Source organism: Microcebus murinus, chromosome X, assembly GCF_040939455.1.
Source record: "Microcebus murinus isolate Inina chromosome X, M.murinus_Inina_mat1.0, whole genome shotgun sequence".
NCBI lineage: Eukaryota > Metazoa > Chordata > Mammalia > Primates > Cheirogaleidae > Microcebus > Microcebus murinus.
Genome location: NC_134136.1, coordinates 101,628,844 through 101,648,622, shown reverse-complemented (window position 1 = coordinate 101,648,622; position 19,779 = coordinate 101,628,844). Strand labels below are relative to the sequence as shown.

The window sequence follows — 19,779 nt, the reverse complement described above, 5'->3', positions numbered from 1 at the left end:
TTTTTTATTTTTATTTATTTATTTTTTGAGACAGTCTCTTTCTGTCACCCTGGGTAGTATGCAGTGGCGTCATCAGAGCTCACTGGAACCTCAAACTCCTGGGCTCAAGCAATCCTCCTGCTTGAGCCTCCCAGGTAGGTAGGACCACGGGCACGTGCCTCAACACTCGGCTAGTTTTTCTACTTTTAATAGAGACAGGGTCTTGCTCAGACTGATCTTGAACTCCTGACCTCAAGCAATCCTCCTGTCTAGACCTCTCAGAGTGCTAGGATTACAGGCGTGAGCCATTGCGCCCGACCTTAATACGTATTAGGAATTTAAAAGAAGTTATAACTACAGATCTAATAGGCATTAAAAAGAAAATAAGAGGAGATAATGACAAAAAACCTTTATGTCAATAAAATCAGACATAATTAAATGAAATGATCAATTCAGCATGTGGAGAAGTATTTAATAAAATGCAATGCCCACTCATCATAAAATATCTCAGCCAAACTAAGAATTATAGAGAATTTACTTAATCTTATAAGGAGAACCTTCAAAAACCTACAGCTAATGATAAACTTAAAGGCAAAGACTAAGTCCTTTTCCCCTATAGCTGAGGAAAAAATCAAAGATAATCTGTTCTCATGATTTCTGTTTAATATCAATTCTATTTTCAAGAGAATCTCTTATAAGGAGAACCTTCAAAAACCTACAGCTAATGATAAACTTAAAGGCAAAGACTAAGTCCTTTTCCCCTATAGCTGAGGAAAAAATCAAAGATAATCTGTTCTCATGATTTCTGTTTAATATCAATTCTATTTTCAAGAGAATCTTCAAATCATGAAGTATTTCGGAATAAATTTAACAAAATATATGAAAGACCTCTACACTTATAACTAGAAAATGTCGATCAGAAAAATGAAGAACTAAAAAATAGAACTGATATACCTCATTCATGGATTAGATAACTCAATATTATTTCAGATCAATTCTTCCAAAATTGATCTATATATTGTAAGTTATCTCAATCAAAATCCAAGCAGGCTTGTTTTTCCCCTAGGAATTGACAAACTGATTCTAAACATTTATATGGAAAATTAAAAGACTTAGACTTGCCAAGACAATTTTTAAAAGAATACAAAGTTTAAGTACTTACACTGTTTTCTAAACTTATTTTAAAACTGCAAAAATTAAGACAGTATGATATACAGAAATAGATTCACACATATATATGTTCAATTAATTTTCTTTGAAAAAGTACCAGCATAATTCAACAGAAAAAAATAATCTTTTCAATAAGTGGTACTGATATGCTGGGATATATGTATGAAAAAATAAAAAGAGAACCTTGACCAGATCTTCATACTTATAAATTCAACATTAGATGGATCATAGACTTAAAAGTATTATAAAAGCTAAACCTATACATATCTTGAAGAAAACATAAGAAAATCTTTGCAGTCTATTGGTTAGCAAATATTTCTATGCATAAAGCACTAATTTATAAGAAAATAATCAATTGAATGTTCTAACAGTAAAACATCTGTCCTTTTAAAGACATCACTAACTATACATTCATTAGAATAGCTAAAATTGAAAGGGCAGTGAATTCCAAATATTGACAAGCATGTGAAGAAAGCGAAACTTTTATATATTGCTCTTAGGAGTGTAAATTTGTCCAACTTTTTGGCAATTTTTGATATAAATAAACATATACTTAGTACAAAGCCCATTCCAAGGTGGAGTGGAAAGAAAAGAAAACATGTCTTCATAAAGGCTTACACATGAATGTTCATAGTAATTTCACTCATAATAACCAAAATTGGAAACCACTCTAATGTCCATCAACAGATGACTGGATTGAAAAATGGCTAACATTTTGGGGGCATATTGATATATTGGGATACTACTTTGTAATAAAAATAAAAAGAGTAATGACACACAAAGCAACATGAATAAATATGCAGAATAAAAGAAGACAGATGCAAAAGAATTCCTATAGTATGATTCCACATATATGAAAGTATAGAAGAGGCAAAACTGATTAATTGTGACCAAAAACAGATTGGTGGTTGCCTGGGGCTGGGGTGGGTAGAGGTTAACTGCACAGGGAAATGAGAGAAGTTTTGCATGATGAAAATGTCTTGATTGTGGTGATGGCTATTTGAGTGTTTAAATTTGTGAAAATTCATTAATCTGTGAACTTAAAAGTAAAGCATTTTCCTATTTGTGAAATATGTACAAGATAATGCAGAATAAAAACTATAAAATATATCTTCAAAAATCATGAGACATCACACTATACTCAGAATGATGTCGAAAATTAAATAAAAACTTTATTTGACAATGTAAATGTTTTAGAGTATGTAGGCTATATGGAAACTTACACACATATTGAAGAATATAAACTGAGAATTCACTTTGGAAAACTCTTTGGCTATATTTACGAAGAATAAACATTGTATACCTATGACCTGTCTGGCTATATTCTCAAGATAAATGCAACTGTTTGTTCACCTGTGAACATGTATAAGAATATTCACAGCTGCATTATTTGTAATATCCCCCAAATGGAAGCAATTTAAATGCCAAACAATAGCAGAACAGAAAAATAGTGAACAAACTATGAATGCATACAATAGCTTGGATGAATCTCACATAATGTTGAGCAAAAGAAGCTAAACACAAATGACATTATCACAATATGAAAGTTAAGAAAAAGATAAAATTAAGCCATGGTGATACAAATCACAATTGTGGTTACTTTTGGTGGTGTCATGGGCTTTGGGGATGTTAGTAATTTTCTATTTTTTGGTCTATTTGTTACAAAGATTTGTTTATTTTGAAAAATTCATCAAATTGTATAATTGTGATTTATGCACTTTTCTGTATACATAATATTTAAAATATATAAATTTTAAAATTAAGATCATGTTGTTCTCAAAACTCTCTAATGATTTCTCACCATACTTCTAATCAAATCCCAAATTTTTATCATGGTCTACAACCTCTTATCTTTTCATTCCTTGATTTGTTCCCTATGCTCTAGCTGTACTGGCCTCTTCTCTCTTCCTTGAACATTGAATGAAGCAAGTTCCTTATTATACCTTTTAACTTGCAGTTCCCTCTGCCTAAAATACTATTTTATAAAATCTTTAAATAGCCTGCTTTTTATTGGCATTCAGGTATATTCTTCATGAAATCCAAAAGCAGTTCCTCCATCATTTTTTAAAAATTTATTTTTAGATTTCAGAATATTATGGGGGTACAAACATTTTGGTTCCATACATTGCCTTTGCACCATCCAAGCCAGAGATACAAGCTTGCCCATCCCCCAGACAGTGTGCTCTGCACCCATTAGGTGTGAATTTACCCATCCCTTCCTCCCCCTTCCCACTTACCTGGCACCCGATGAATGTTACTTCCATATGTGCACATAAGGGTTGATTGGTTAGTACCAATTTGATGGTGAGTACATGTGATGCTTGTTTTAAAATTCTTGTGATACTTCACTTTGAAGAATGGGCTCTAGCTCCATTCAGAATAATACAAGAGGTATTAATTCACCATTGGTTTTTATGGCTGAGTAGTACTGCATGTACTACTCTATATACTACATTTTATTAATCCACCCCTCTGCCATTTTTATTAGAAGCTTGCATTTTTTTTTTTTTACTTCAGTGTAATTCTCATATCTAAACTTACCTTATCTATTTATTCCATGTCTTACATTCTGGTTCCCTTGGTCAGAATATAACATCTATGATTGCAGCAACTTTGAATGTCTTGCTCTCTGTCATATCTTCATTGACTAGAATCCTACTAGACAGGTAGAATGATGTTCAGTCAGTAATTGAGACATGAATAAATTTATAGATGAATAAGTGAATGAATAAGTTAGTAAATGTATTGCATAGAAATTAAGGACTATTGATTAAATACAAATGTTTTTATGGAAGTACATTAGGCAGAGGAAATTGTTACCGAGTGGTATTTTTCTTCTGTCCCTTAAATGACATTGAGATATAACCCAGGGAAAGGGCCTTGAGAATAACGCTTTCAGCAGCTTGCATAAAACTTCTTTTTCTGTTTCAGATAATACAACATTAAATTGTTATTTCTTTATTGATGCTCAAGCTTCTGTTATCCTATGATTTTATTACTGAAGCTTCAGTGATAAATAATTCTGTGTAATGATTATATGCTACATTAAAAATCTGAACAGTATGGACATGTATTTTTCCCAGTATACTAAACTTATATTCTAAACAAATTATTCATAAACATATATTTTCATACTAAAAGTAGCATATCATTTTATTTGCTTTATTCACTTTCTAAAGAGTTCCAGGTACAGGTGGGCACTTAAGTGCTTTTTGATGATGATAATTTACTGAAATTTCTTATATATAACATTTTCCTGGTAAAATTTCAGCAAATATGTTTCTTTTATGCTTGCTAAATTTTGCCACTTGTAATATTCCATTTTCCCAGTTTGAACTATTATATGGTTTATAATTTATAAGAATTTTTCAACTTTTAGCCTTACAATGAGGTAGTCTAATACTTCTGTTCTCTCAGCAGCTATTAATAGTATCATAATCAATAAATGGTGGATAACAGCAAACTGTATAAATGTTCATGAAGGGTCACTATTTCAAGTTTAAATGAATAAAAGCAATCTATGATGATTAAAATTAGTCTTCTTTGGCAGAATATACTCTAAATATCTTATTTTACTGCTAAGATGGAAATTCAATCACAAGCAACCAAAGTATAGTCTTAGGAAGACACATTTGGAGTAGAACTCATGCGAAATAAATTAGATATAGGTATAGATATGGATGATATAGATATAAAAGAAAGGATTTATTAGGGGAATTGACTCATGCAATTATGGAGGCTGAGAAATCCCACAACAGGCCATCTGTAAACTGGAGACCCTGAGATGCTGGTGGTGTGGCTTGGTCCAAGTCCAAAGGCCTCAGAACCATGGAGGCTGATGGTATAATTCTCAGTCTGAGGTCAAAAACCTGAGAACCCAAGGGGGCACTGGTAAGCCCTGGAGTCCAAAGACTAGGGAAGCTGGAGTTGTCCAAGAACAGGAAAGGAAGAACCTGGAGTTGTCCAAGAACTAGCTACCAGTTGTCCAGCAGATAGATTGGCATATTCACCTTTTCTCTGCTTTTGTTTGCTTTGGGCTACCAGTAGAGTGAATGGTGTCTGTCCACATTGAGGTGGATGTCCCCTACTTAGTTCATTCAGACTCACATGCTAATATCCTCTGGAAACACCCTCACAGATACACCCCCCAAAATGCTTTACCAGTCAAATTCCTTAATCCAGTCAAATCAACACCTAAAATTAACCATTACATAATCTATGAATTGGAAATAATTATTTCTGAGATTGGTGTTCTGCATAACATCAAGAAATCAGTAGTTACTAAAAATCTGCAGTGTTTTTCTAGCAAAGTCTAAATGAAAAGAAAACATATGAGTGCCAAACACTTATGCATATGTGATTTCACTTGGCCCTTACCAAAACCCTAGGTAATAAATATTTAACATATTAATTATGGTTACTTAGAAGGCTTTGTCTGCTAGATTCCTCTCTGGAATTGATTCTATTACCACTTTTTCAGCTGCTTTTTCCTATTTCTTTGTATGTCTAGTCATTTTTTTAATAGAATGCCAGGCACTGTCAAGGAATTTAGAGGTTCTTGATTATATTATTTTCCTCTTAAGAACGTTATATCTTAACATTCTTAACATAAGATCATGGCAATCTTATCAAGACTTGGTTTTAAGCTTTGTTAGAGTGGATCTATTTTTGTTTCATTTAGAGTCTTAAGGTATTTTCTTTAGTTCTAGGGCATCCCTTATGGTATATCAATTGAAAATCTGGTGTGTTCATGAAAGTCTTTCCCTTTGGATGAGCTCAGACTCCAATGTCTTACCAGCATTATGTGACCTCTGAAGTCTCTGCTCACCTATCCAGCCTCCTGATGCCATTCTCTGTTTAGCCTCTTAGAATCTCACAATGTATATGCTCAACTTAGGAATTGGCCAAGGACCCAAGGGGGAATTTATATGTAGATTTTTAGCCCTCTGTCTATAGCCCTGTCTTCTTTAGTTCTCTATTCACCAAGTTCCAGCTGTTTTTACAGCCCCTAAACTTTTTTCATTACCTCTTCCACCCAGCAAGTCCACAGCTCTCCTTGGGCTCTGTGGTTATGATTTGGAAAATACTTTCAGATGCATTACTAACCAACTACCTCCTCTTCTGGTTTATGTCTGGTCTTATTTTGCTGTTTTGCTATCATATTTTCCCATGATATTTTCCATCAGCTAAAGAGGCAAGCTCTGCCTAACTACATAATTAGTTCTAGGCCCGTTTGCTGTGAGTCTTTCTGTCAATGAGCCCAGAGTTATACCCAGGGCTATACAATATCCATCTTATCCATTCTAAGGCCCTTAAAACTTTCCTGGTCTTCGGCCTCAATATTGATACAGATCAGTACCTTATCTCTAAATCAATTCTTTAGTACAATACCTTTGCCAAAAAGATGATATTTCATTCATCCAGACTTTTAATCTAGTATGGGCCTGTGTTGCATATGGTCTCATCTTCTGAAATATTAATATTACTCATCTTTACTGAAGCCACTTGGGCTAAGACAAAATCAAAATTTCTTCTGCTAGAATTGCATCAAGATGTTTTCAAACTCAGAGTTCCTTCATAAACAGGCAGAAATATTTTTTCTATTGAACATCAGTTAACTTGAACATTACCTCTGAAACTAAGAAAAGATTTAAGGGATTTCAGAGCTCCTAACTGAAGACAGGCGAGTAATATAAACCTTTAATCTCCATTTATCCATTTCTAAAATGGTCAGTTTTATAAATGGTTGTATTCAAGCCCAAATTTGTCCAATATATTGTGCAAAGTGGAATGAAAAGAGAGAAGAATTGGTACTTGATAAAATGTGAAGACTCCCAGCAACTTAGTCCTCTAAAATAAGTGGAAAATTGTTTTTTTTTTCAATGTCTGAAAGATTTCCCTTTATAGGTCTGCTGAGTTGTATTTTTGTCAGCTTCTATTAAATCGCATTGTCATAGATACCTATGAATCTTAGAGAGTATAGAAAGACTTTATTTCAGCTTTTATAAGCCTTTGAAAACAGGGAGGAAAGATTTAGAATCTCTGATTTTAGTGAGACTATTCAATTTCTTGTTTGCTTCTTTTTTAAGTTCCTTGTACTGAGAAGTTACACCTTGGTATCTAGGCATATAAAAAAAAGTCTCAAGGGATTTTGGGTATATGTAAATAGTCTTCTAGTTTTTTCTTACATGTATGAAATAAAAATATAATTATTCTACTAATGTTTGATATGGTTTCATTGACTACACAATGCATTGTTCTTTCAGTCAAAAATATACATCCAGTATATGTGCTAGTGTGTGCATGTGTTTGTGTATGTAAGGTTGCTGATTTTTTCACCACTCTGTTGAAATGTGTACAAATGGTAATTTAACCTATATGGCCTTAGCTACCATGCATGATGATATTTTACTGATGAATCCTCAAAAAGAAGAATAAATTGAGCCTGAGGCTAGGGAAACTAACTCAATGGCACTCATGAGAGGTAACAATAGTTCATACCAGAGTGCTGAAGAGTTGGTAATAGAAATCTAAATCTTGATAAGTGAGATCAGTGTTGGAAAGCTCCTGGTTTCAGAAATGTTTAAACAGTCACAGTGTTCATAGTCAAGTGGATGACAATATTTGAAGAAGTTCCATCCATCTTGGAGCTACATTTGACTAAATTTTGGGGATCCAGAAAGAGGATATTATAAAGATTAGGCCTGTTATGGGGTCAAAGTTAAGCAAGTTTATTTTTAAAGCATGTGTCTAAGGCCATAAGTAAAATAGCATGTTTTTCAGGAAATAGAAGTCAGTTTTACTAAAAAATCAACCCAGACAGGTTAGGGAGAAAGGAGACAATTTGGTGAGACATGGATATCTAGTACTATTACATCACACCAGGCTTGTGATGGGAAGGCTAATTTTAGCAACTATCTGATAATAAACTTGGTTTTCTGATACATTGGCAAATTTGGTCTGGGTTTGTACATGAATATATCCATGTATAGTATATCCAGAAATATAAAGGTGTGGAAGAGTGAGTAAACTATGTTTAGAACTCACTGGAACTTAGGATGTATGGAATAAAGGTTTTTTAAATGATCAGAGAGAGCTTTCATTGTCAGCAGGCCTGACTGAGGGGAGCACTGCCATGAGTTCTTGGACAACTTGTTGCAGTGTAAATACTCCCACATATAAAAAGTTTGAGAGTTGCCATTCTCATCTTTAAAACAAAAAAAAAAAAGCTGAACGAACTTGAAAATCAATGACTTGTCTTGGATACAGAGAACTGAAGTCACAGGGCAAACTGCCACCTTTAAATCTCCAGAGACAGGCAGATCCAGGGAAATAGTTAAAATCTACTTATCTAAGGTAGAAGCTGCTAGAAATATAAACTGTTATAAATACACAAATGGTAATTCTGATAACACTATGGACTAGCATGAGAGTCTAAAACTCCTCTGGGCCACAGCTTTAGGGAGCCTCCCACACTGTAATGGGTTTTAAAGTTCCTCTAGGAACTCTACCAGGTTCTCATGATGAAGATTTAAGAAGCATTTCCCCGTGGCTCTGGTAGGGAAAAGGAAAGAGTAATCATTGTGAAATATGTCCAGAGCATTCTCCACAACACAAGTCTACTCTTTGGGGGAAAATGCGTTTATCAGAGCCTTGCTCCAGCTGGGAGAAATTTTTCCTACTCCAGCCCCCTCTAGCCTTCTTGCCTCACTTAAATGGGGAATAACTGAGAAACAGTTTTGAAGGTCACAGCCCAGAAACATAGGCCTACTAAAAGTCTATGAGTTAGTCGTAAAATTATATAAACCTCTTCCCCTCCCTATACCTTACCACACCACTGGAGCTTCAATATAATAACAGTGTATTACAGCTGAAAGAGGTTTAAGACTCTCTCTGAGTAGAACTTACTGAAGTCTAAAGTGAAGAGAGAAGACAAAAACAAAGACATTAGAGGAATTTGAAGCCTCTGACACATAGAGCTACAACAAACATTAAACATAGTCCAACTCCTATCCATATTAACATAAAATGTCACACTGAGGCCTATTTGCCTCAGTTCCTATAACCCACTACCTCCTGTCTGGTTTTCAACAAAAAATTACAAGACATGCTAAAACACATCTGAATAGATAAGCAATAACCAGAACCAGACTAAAATATGACACAGATGTTGTAATTATCAAACAGACTTTAAAATAGCTATGGTTAATATAATAATAACTAAAATGGAAAAAGTAGGTAGTACAAAAATGCAAAAATAGGTAGTACAAGCAGAAGGTAATGGAAAGTCTAGTAAAGAATCAAATGGAAATGTTTGGAATAAAAAACACACTGTAACAGAAATAAAGAATGCCTTTGATGGGCTCATCAGTAGAATGGACATGGTCAAGGAAAAAATCAGGGAGCTTAAAGATACGTAATAGAAACTTCCCCCACTGAACTGCAAAGAGAAAAAAGAATGAGGGAGACTAAAACCAGAACAGAATATTTAAGAACTGTGGGATGATTCCAAAAGGTATAGCATACCCTTAATTGCAATACCAGAAGTAGAAAAGAGAAAACAGAACAGAATAAATCTCTGAAGTAATAGTAGCTGAGAACTTTTCAAAATTAATGACATACATCAAACCATAGATGTCACTCAGAGAACACCAAGTAGCATAAATATCACAAAACAAACAAACAAATAAATAAAAAACAACAAAAAACCCTAAACTACATGCAGATATATAATATTCAAACCATAAAAAAACAAAGACAAAGAGAATATCCCGAATAAACCCAGGGTAGAGAATGTGTGGAGAAACTTGCCTATAGGAGAACAAAGATAAGAATTATAGTAGATTTCTCAGCAGAAACCATGGAAGGAAGAAGACAGTGGAGTGTGAGATGTTAAGTTGTAAAAAGGAAAAAAAATCCTACTATTCTATATCTAGTTAATTAATCTTCAAAATTAAAAAAGAAATAAAGACTTTCTCAAACAAACATTGTTTGAATTCATTGCCAGAAGACCTGCCCTATAAGAAATGTTAAAATAAATTCTTCAGGAAGAAGAAAAATTATATACGTCAGAAACTTAGACCGACATAAAGAAGGAAGAACATTGGATGAAGAAGAAATAAAAGTAAAATAATATTTTTCTTATTTGTATTAATCTAAAAGATAACTGCTAACTTTAATTAAAGTAGTAACACTAACAATATACTAGGTGATTATAGCATATGGGTAAATAAAACAAATGATATCAATGTCATAAAAGACAAGAGGGAGAAAGTGGAAATATTCTAAGTGTCCTGCATTGCAGATAAAGTTTTATAGTGTTATTTGAAGACAGACATATTTGTTTAAATGTGTGTTGCAAACTCTAGCACAAGTACCAATTCTTGTAAAAGAAGCATACTTTATATGCCAAGAAAGAATAAAACAGAATCATACAAAATGCTCACATAAAAACAGAGAAGGCAGAAAAAGTGGAGAAAAAGAAACAAAGAACAATGAAGAGAAAACACTTAAAAACATGGTAGATATTAGCCCCGGTGTATCGATAATCATTTAAATGTGAATCATTTAAATATTAATACATAAATTAAAAGTCTGACATTGTCAGAGTGGATTCAAAAAACAAAACTATATGTTCTCTACAAGAAACCCACTTCAAATATCAAGAGTCAATTATGTTAAAAGCAAAGGGATGGAGAAAGATATAGCATACCAACACTAATCAAAAGAAAGCTGTAGTAGGTATTTTAATTTAGACAAAGCTAACTTCATAACAAGGAATATTATCTGGGATAAAGAGTGGTATTATCCAATAATATATAAAAATGGGTGAATTCTCCAAGAAGCCATAACAATCTCAAATATCTATGGATTTGACAAGATAGCATGAAAATATATGAAGCAAAACTGATAAGATGAAAAGCAGGGAGAAATAGACAAATCCATTATTATAGTTGAAGTTTTCTGCACTATTCTTCCAGCAATTGATATATCAATAAGGCAGAAAATCAGTAAGGATATAGCTGACTTCCAAAATATTATCAATTGCCTTGATCAAATTGACATTTATATAATATTCTATCCATTACCAGCAGGATACATAGTCTTCTGAAGCTTTCATGAAACATTCACTAAGACAGACTACATTCTGTGCCACGAAACACATTTTCAAAAAAATAAAAGTTTAAAACAAGTTAAAAAAAAAAAAGCATTGCCCATTTCAGGTTACATATACCTCCCAAACCAGGAAAATATGAAATAAAATTTGTTTTGCTATATTTAAATTCTTATATTGTCATTTTTACCTTCTCTTTATTCTTCTGTAAATTATTCATAAAATAACTTAACCACAATGGAATTAAAGTAGAAATGAGTAACTGAAAAATTGGTGGGAAATCCCCAAAATATCTGAAGAGTGAACAAAACACTTCTAAATAACACGTGACTCAAAAAATCTCGAAAAGTTTTTTTAAAATATTTTAAAATAAGTAAATATATACATAATTTATCAAAAACTTGTGAGATGCACAAAAATCAGTGCTTAGAGATAAATTTATAGTATTAAATACATATATTAGAAAAGACAAAGTTCTAAAATCAACAATTGAATCTTATATTTCAGAAAACTAGAGAAAAAACAGTCATTTAAGCCTTAAGCAAGCAAAGAAAAGAAATAATAAAAATTAGAGCAGAAGTCATTCATATTAAAAATTGGAAAACAATAGGTAAATTAATTAAATCAAGAGTCAATTCTTTGAAGATCAATAAAATTGATAAAGCATTATCCAGGCTAACAAAGAACAACAACAAAAAAGAGAAGACACAAGTTACAAGTATCAGAAATAAAGGCCGTGTCATCATATTACTGATCCCAAGAACATTAGAAGGATAATAAAGAAATTGGTATGCCCACAATTTTGATAAATTAGATAAAGTAGATCAATTTCTTCTTCAAATGTACAAACTATAAAAACTTATAAGCAAAAATAGATAATCTGAATAATTCTATATCTACTAAAGAAATTAAATCAACAATTATTAACCTTCTTTAAAAAGCACCATATTCAAATATGGTTTTCACTGGTAAATTCCACCAAGCTTTAAAGGAAAAAAATAACAAAAATCCTCCACAATTGCTTCCAGAAAATAAAAGCAGAAGGAACATTTCCTAAGTCATTCTATGTGGTCAGCATTACTGTAATTCCCAAATCAGATAGACAGTATAGGAAAGGAAAACTATGGATCAATATTTCTCGTCAACACAGATGCAATAATCCTCAACAAATTATTAGCAAATCAAGGCAACAATGTATAAAAATAATTATGCACTATGACCAAGTGGGATTTATTTCAGATATGCAAACCTGGTTCACCATTCAAAATCATATAATGTCCTTCCTTGGGCTGCCACTATTCCCCCGGTGGGAGTGTCCCCCTGGCAAAGACTTCTGGGCAAGGGAGGCCTACTCGCCTTGGCTTGGGGGTCTAGTGGTGGAAAAGGGGTGCATAATTGGAGATCCCTCTATTTGCCAGCGACATGTGGAGATGCACGCCAGTGGGCCAGACACAAGAAATTTGGGGAAACTCGAGAGCCCATCTTGGGTGGAGAGGAAACACAAGTGGACCAATCAGAGGGGAAAGTACCCATGTTTGTGGACAGGTATAGAAAAACCTGGCTGGAGGCCTCAGAAATCGAACGAGTAGCTCCCTCCCTTCAAGTGCAGCCCACCAAGCTTGGAGAGGTAGCCCTGAACTCCACATCAATGGCTCCCCCTAGTGGCAGGATAAGAAACCTCTGAGCCGCATAGAATCTCACACACCCAGGCTCTTGCACCTCATTAATCTTGTTCCTCCCTCCACCTCACGGGGAGTAGGGGTCAAGCAACCCCTGGAAGCTACAAGGCCCCTCCCAAAGCGTGGGGCATTCCCATACACCACCTGGGGGACTAAAGCCTACGACAGGCACAATAGATTACCTCAGCAACAACTTCTCCACACAAACTACAATCAACGACAGTGGGAACAACCCGGTAGCTAAACACAGTGCCTTCCATCTCAAGCTATTAGGGAGCAGTTGATTCATACACACAAGTACAATCCACCAGCTTTGAGCTTAAGCTGGGGGACCAAACTCACTCCACTCCACTGGGAAGAGGTGAAGACAATGAGTCAGAGGTAAATCAAGAGGTTCATCAAACATGCTAGAACCAACTGAAACAAAATGGTTAAAATGACAGATGAAGAATTTCAAATGTGGATTGTAAGAAAGCTCAATGAAATTCAAGAGAAAATAGAAAGGCAACACAAAGAAGCCAAAAAAAACAATGCAGGAAATGAATGAAAAATCCTCTAAAGAAATCGAAGTATTACGGAAAAACCAAACAAACATTCTGGAAATGAAAGATGCATTCAAGGACTTACAAAACACCGTGGAAAGCCATAAGAATAGGCTGGATCATGCAGAAGACCTTGAAAAGACATGAATTTGAAATGCATACTGCTAACTGAAACAAGTCAGTCTGAAAAAGCTACATACTATGTGATTCCAAATATATGACCTTCTGGAAAAAGGACAAAACTATAAAGATATTAAAGATCAGTGGTTTCCAGGGGTATAGGTCATGGGAGAATTGAATAGGTTAACGCATAGGGAATTTTTTAGAGCTATGACTCTATTTTGTTTGATACTGGTTTGATAACTCATTCCTTTTTATTGGTGAATAATATCTTGTTGTTGTACTGATGTACCATGGTTTGTTTGTCATTGTGGATACATGCCCTTATGCATTTGTCAGAATCCATAGAATTTTATAGCACAAAGAGTGAACCTTAATGTTTGCAAATGCAAAATCATTTAGGAGACCAGGAAATCCCAAGATGGATTACAGAATGTGGCATATAAACTAATTGTCTATAAATGTATGAAACAACCTCATTGATAGTAGAGGGGAAGGGAGTTGGAGTTGCTAACCTAAGTAACCTTGGAAATTAGTAGGATCTGTAAGACTAAAGGCAAAAAAAAAACCTCTATATAAGTACTGTATTCTAGTTGGTACATGGGGCTATGGATTAATAATTATGATATTGCTGTACATGTGTGCTGGAACTGAACAATTAAGTAAATGGTTGGTGGATGGTAGGAGCCGGATTTTTCACTATTGAAGAGTAAAATTACAGATAAGAAAGGGCAGGAGCCAAGGGGAGGATGCTAGCATGTGGTAATGGAGTAGAGTTGGATTCAGCAGTATAAATTCATATTTAGCTTAATATAGATGGTTATATAGAGAAATGTGTGTGTATGTATATATATATATATATATATATACATACACACACACACATACACAGAGGGGTTAATATATACACATATATTTTCTTGCTCTGTCAGTTGAGAGGACCTAGAAGCAATGCCATTTCCAGCAGAAATTAGAATACTTAGTGTAGTGTCCAGATCTTAGTATCATTTTCCAATAAAAGGTCCCAAGACTCTTTGGAGAAATGGCTGATTCTAGCACTAAAGCAGGAAAAATAAAAGATGGTCATGGGGCATCTTGAAGTGGAAGAAAGTACTCAAAAAGAAAGACAGTGCTAAAAAATTTGATAGGGATATTTCAAAGGAACAAAGGAGCCAAATGAAAGAGCTTCTAATAGCCAAACCAGGAACAATTTGAGGAACATAATAATAAATAAAGTAGTATTGGATTATAATTCAAAGTATAAAATAGATATCATGAATGTCTAGGTGTTTATACTATAATATCAATAAATTATTTAAAACATAAATGAAGGGGGGCAAATTTCCTTTTCAAAAGAATTCCAGATATTTTATGTGAATTCTTCACCCTCACGAATGTGAAGTATAACTCCTCATTCTTTTAGCACCAGCTGCTCAAAGAGTATAATACAGAATAGGGGCAAAAAAAGACTAACTTTACATTGGAGAAACCTGATAGACACTAAGCCAAGTGACCATGGTCAATATCAACAGTGAAAAGTCATGTTGATATTATATTTCATGGATATGATGTGATTAAAATGGTATTTTATTTCTGTGCCATTTTCTCCCAAAATACATTATTCCAGTTTAATCATGACAAAAACATCAGAAAAAAATCCCAAATGCAGAACATTCTGAAAAATACCTAAGAAATACTCCTCAAAACTGCAAAGGTATTTAAAAATATGAAAAGTCTTAACTGTCAGAACACAGGAGCCTAAGAAGAATGACTAAATATAAGGCAGTTTCCTTGCTGGGATCTTGGGACAGAAATAGGACATTAAGTAAAAACTAAGAAAATCTGATCAAACTATGAACTAGTTAATAACAATGTACCAGTATTGGTTCATTAATTGTTATAAGTGTATCTTACTAATGCAAGATAATGATAGAGGAAATTGGATGTTGGGTTTCCCCAGGACTCACTGGTCTGCTAAGGCTGCTGTGGTCTGTATAGGTATTGGGGAGCATGGGCTGTGGATCCAGTAATGCTGAGATAAAAGGCCAAACATTCCTGGCTCGAGACAGCTGCAAAAACACTGCCTGTCCATGAAAGGAAAGAAATGAACCACACTGTCTGTGTAGAAAGAACCTGGCCACAGTGAGCAGAGTACTGTTAGGGGTGTGTATCCCCACAAGCCTAGAATCGGCTGTTCTGTAGCATACCAACACCAGAAGCTCATTCTTGGGAGCAGAGGTGGCTATGTCTGCAGCATTGGGTGGTTGGTGGAGGAGTGGTCCCCACTTTCATGTGTCTTTCCAGGCTCCAGTGGTGCTTCTGCTCTGGGGTGGGGACACTCTCCTACCCTATGGACTCCTCTCTGTGCCTGTGTCTCCACTGGGTGAGATGTAGACAACTTAAGATCACAAGCCAGGGCCTCTCAGGTGCAGGAGAGTAAACATTCCTATCTCCCCTTTCTGTTGGACTCCAAATCCCTTGGGTGTTGGTCTCTGCCAAAATCTTGCTCCTTCTTGTTCTGCCTCCCATAACTTCTTCCAATGGAATTACCAATAAAGGTAAGTTTTGGAATCTTTCCGCCAGTGTTGCACCTGGGCTTTGCTTTTTCACTTGAAACTTTTTTTTGTTTTGTTTTGAGATAATCTGGTGACTGAAGTCTCTAACTAGCCATCTTGCTCCCTCTGCCACAAACCTTTTTGTAAAAGCCAGGCTCAATGACTAATATTTCTTATGTCATTTCCTCTCCTTTTTGATGCTGGATCACCCAGATAATAGAATACCATTTCTTTCTCCATTTGAGCAGTATGACAATTTATTAAATGAAAGGCAAAAAATTGTTAGTAATATATTATTGGAGTTGCATAATACTTGTTAAAAATTGCTCAAAACCATACTTGTTTTCGCTTCATTGCTAACAGCATGGCAAATAGAGATGTAATTTTGTTTTCAGACAATGAAAGCTTTTGCTTTGTAAAGAATTACTGTTGTCTGGCTAGAGAAAAAGGACTACAAGATCACCTTTTCTTTAATGCAAATCACCTTTTCAAGTAAATGTCTCTTAGGTTGATAACTCTTAAATCACCATCATTAATTGATTCGAGTAAGGGATATTTTACATGGCCAAAGACAATTGAAATTATACCTTCTACAAAGCCATTTAGAGAATGATTTCCTTAAGGAAACACCTGACCTTTTCTTGGTGATTATCTTTCAGAATATATTATTGGAACCTGCAAACAACTTGAAAACCTTAAAGTGTAGGAAGATCTCTATATTCTCAAGTCTACTTTTCTAGAAGAAAATAAACATTCCTATTTATTTTCATGAACACAAAAAATAATGATATAAATTTTTTCTAGGCTTAGAAAACAGATGAAAGTAACAAATTAATATAAATTTGTTAAAAGAAACAGGATCACTTAGCATTTAAACAAAACACAGTATTTTCACCTGGAATAGTTAATCTTTAATATATGTGTGTGTTTGTGTGATTTTTCTAAATCAAATATTTTCTCACTGCTTTGCCAAGTAATGTAGTATGAATAGATCTTTATTAGGCAATGCTTTGCTTTTATTAGAGTAAATCATTGCCGTATTTGCTTATACACATTTGCTTATTTTTTACCTTAACCTACATCATCTTCCACCATACAGTCCAGCGTCTCTTTCTAATAGGGCTTATAGTAATAGTTTGCCTGTGGGTTGAATTTTGTTTTATTTGGAGTCCTTGCTTTTGAGGCCTCTGTTCTCCTTTCTCAAGGTGGACTAATTGCTCTTTAGACCACATCCATAACCATCCATCCTGGAGATTAATTTATCTATCATTCTAGGACTCTAAATTGCTGCACCTCTATGTTGGATCTCCTATCCAGACCCTACATCTTCCTCTTTCTTGTTTTACGTTACCTTTTTTTTCTGGAGACATACTCCATGAACTTCCTAGTAAGAGGCTGTTGGGAAGTAAAAAAAAGGGAGGGTGAAGTTTACATAGGATAATATATTTGTTCTACTATTTTATGTAATCACTCATTTGATTGGGATTTTAAAGTCTAGAATAATAACCTTCCTCAACAACTTAAAGGCTTATTTTTTCTCCTTTGCCTTCTGGATTTCGGTGTAACTTTATAAAGCTTCAGTGTCATCTTGAGATCCATTCTCTCTCTTTCTCTTTCTAAAAATTATGTGTTAGTACTTTTTCTTTCTGAAAGTTTCAAAAATCATCTGCTGACACTGACATTCTAAAATTTCACCATTATGTGAGACCTATAACGTATTATAATTTCAAAAATTTTCAATCTGAATGCTTATTTCTTTCATTCTCTTACATTTTTGGATAATTTTCTCTTCTTTTATGAATGTGTTTGGTATGATTTACTTGGTATTTGACATTCTGAATCAATCTCATTTTTATTATTTTGTTTCCTGTATTCAATTTTTAAAATTTTTACACTACTCTCCGGGAGTCTTTCGTTAGCGTATTTTTCATCACTTCTATTATGTTATTTATTTCAGCTATACAATTTTAATTTCCAAGAGTATTTTCTTATTCTCAGATCATTCTTCCTTTGATAGCATTCTATTCTTATTTAACAGATACAATAACTTTATCCCTCTGAGTGCATTAATTGTTGTTTTACTTTGATTTTTTTAAGCCAGTTTTCCACATTTTCTCTGTTTCCTTTAGTGTTATTTCATTTATTTGTTTATTTATTTATTTATTGACAAAGTCTCACTCTGTTGCCCAGGCAGGAGTGTGGTGGCAATGATCAAAGCTCACTGCAACTGCGAACTCCTTGGCTCAAGTTATCCTCCTGCCTCAGCCTCCTAAGTAGCTAGGACTATAGATGCACATCACCCTGCCTGCTACTTTTTTAAAAAAAAGTTTTTGTAGAGATCAGGTTTTGCTATGTTGCCCAGACTGGTCTCAAACTCTTGGGCTCAAGCTGTCTTCCTCCCTAGGATTCCCAAAGTGCTGGGATTATAGATGTGAGCCAACATGCCTGGCCAGGATTTTCGTCTATTCTTATATTTTAAACAATTAAATTATTTTAATATTTTGTGTTTTGTTTCCTTTTATATTTTCATTTATTTCTGTTAATGGGATTCACTGCATATTTGATGTACCTTGGCTCTTTGTTCTTATTTAAACTTCGGATAGCTAAAATTGAGATTTTTGTTCATATAAAGGTAATTTTCCACATGTTCATCAGGCAGTCAGGAGGAATTTTAGAGAAGATAGTCCCCAGTAAAGTATCCATATCACTTTTTGGGGGGGCTGATTAGTTTATACAATAAAAGTAAATCTGTTTATGCAACTCCCATGCTTATAATACTTCAATAATATCCCATAATACAGAGAATAAAATTCAAAGTCCATACCAGGACCCTCAAAGCCCTGTATGATCTAGCTTCTGCCTATCTCTTATACTACATTTTATGTCACTCTGGTTTATACTTTAGTCCTGGTGGCTTCCTTTTGTTCTTTGGAAAAGTCATGTTTTTGCTCCATGGGTACTTTGTTTTCAATATTTCCTCTGCCATGAATACTTTTTCTCCTAAATGTTTATATGCATGTATCCTTTCACACCCCCTCGGTCCCCAGATTAACCATTACCTCTTCAGAGAGGCTTTTCCTAGGCAACCTAAGTAACCCATTGTTATGTTGCAGAACACCACATTTATTCCCTTTTTCAAATTTATCATAAACTATAATTGTGTTGTATATTTATTTGTTAATCTATGTCATCACCACTAGAATGTGGTTTCCTTATGAGAGAGACCTTTTCCATAGTTTTTACTACTGTATCTTAACACCTAGCTCAGTGATATACACAGACAGTGTTCTCAAATATTTGTTCATTGCATAAAGGCATGACTATCTACCATGAAGGTAAACTATAGAGATCTGGCCACTTTTCTATGCACTTATTTATTGATTGTTCATTTATTGAGTACATACTAAGTGGTACCTAGTACATGATTCTGCTAAAGACTGGAGAAACAAAGATTTTTAAAAAAGAAGTTATTTTCCTCTAGGAATTTGCAATATATTGGGAGGAAAAGATATGTGAAGTGACATATTGACATGATAGAGTAGATATTATAATAGCATCTATAAAAGGCAGAATAGAACTACAGAGGAAAAGGCAGCCAATTCTCCATGTATATTTGCCAA

At 34.2% G+C, this 19,779-nt stretch overlaps 1 long non-coding RNA gene across 4 annotated transcripts in view; it reads right to left on the bottom strand.

Moving 5' to 3' along the window:
• LOC105867098 (uncharacterized) overlaps window positions 1-19,779 on the bottom strand; it is a 58,565-nt gene that overhangs the window by 31,700 nt on the left and 7,086 nt on the right. For all 4 annotated transcript variants that reach the window (XR_012916016.1, XR_012916017.1, XR_012916018.1 and 1 more), the window contains one exon: window positions 3,691-3,804. This is a non-coding gene — a long non-coding RNA (uncharacterized LOC105867098). The remainder of the gene's footprint in view (window positions 1-3,690; window positions 3,805-19,779) is intronic.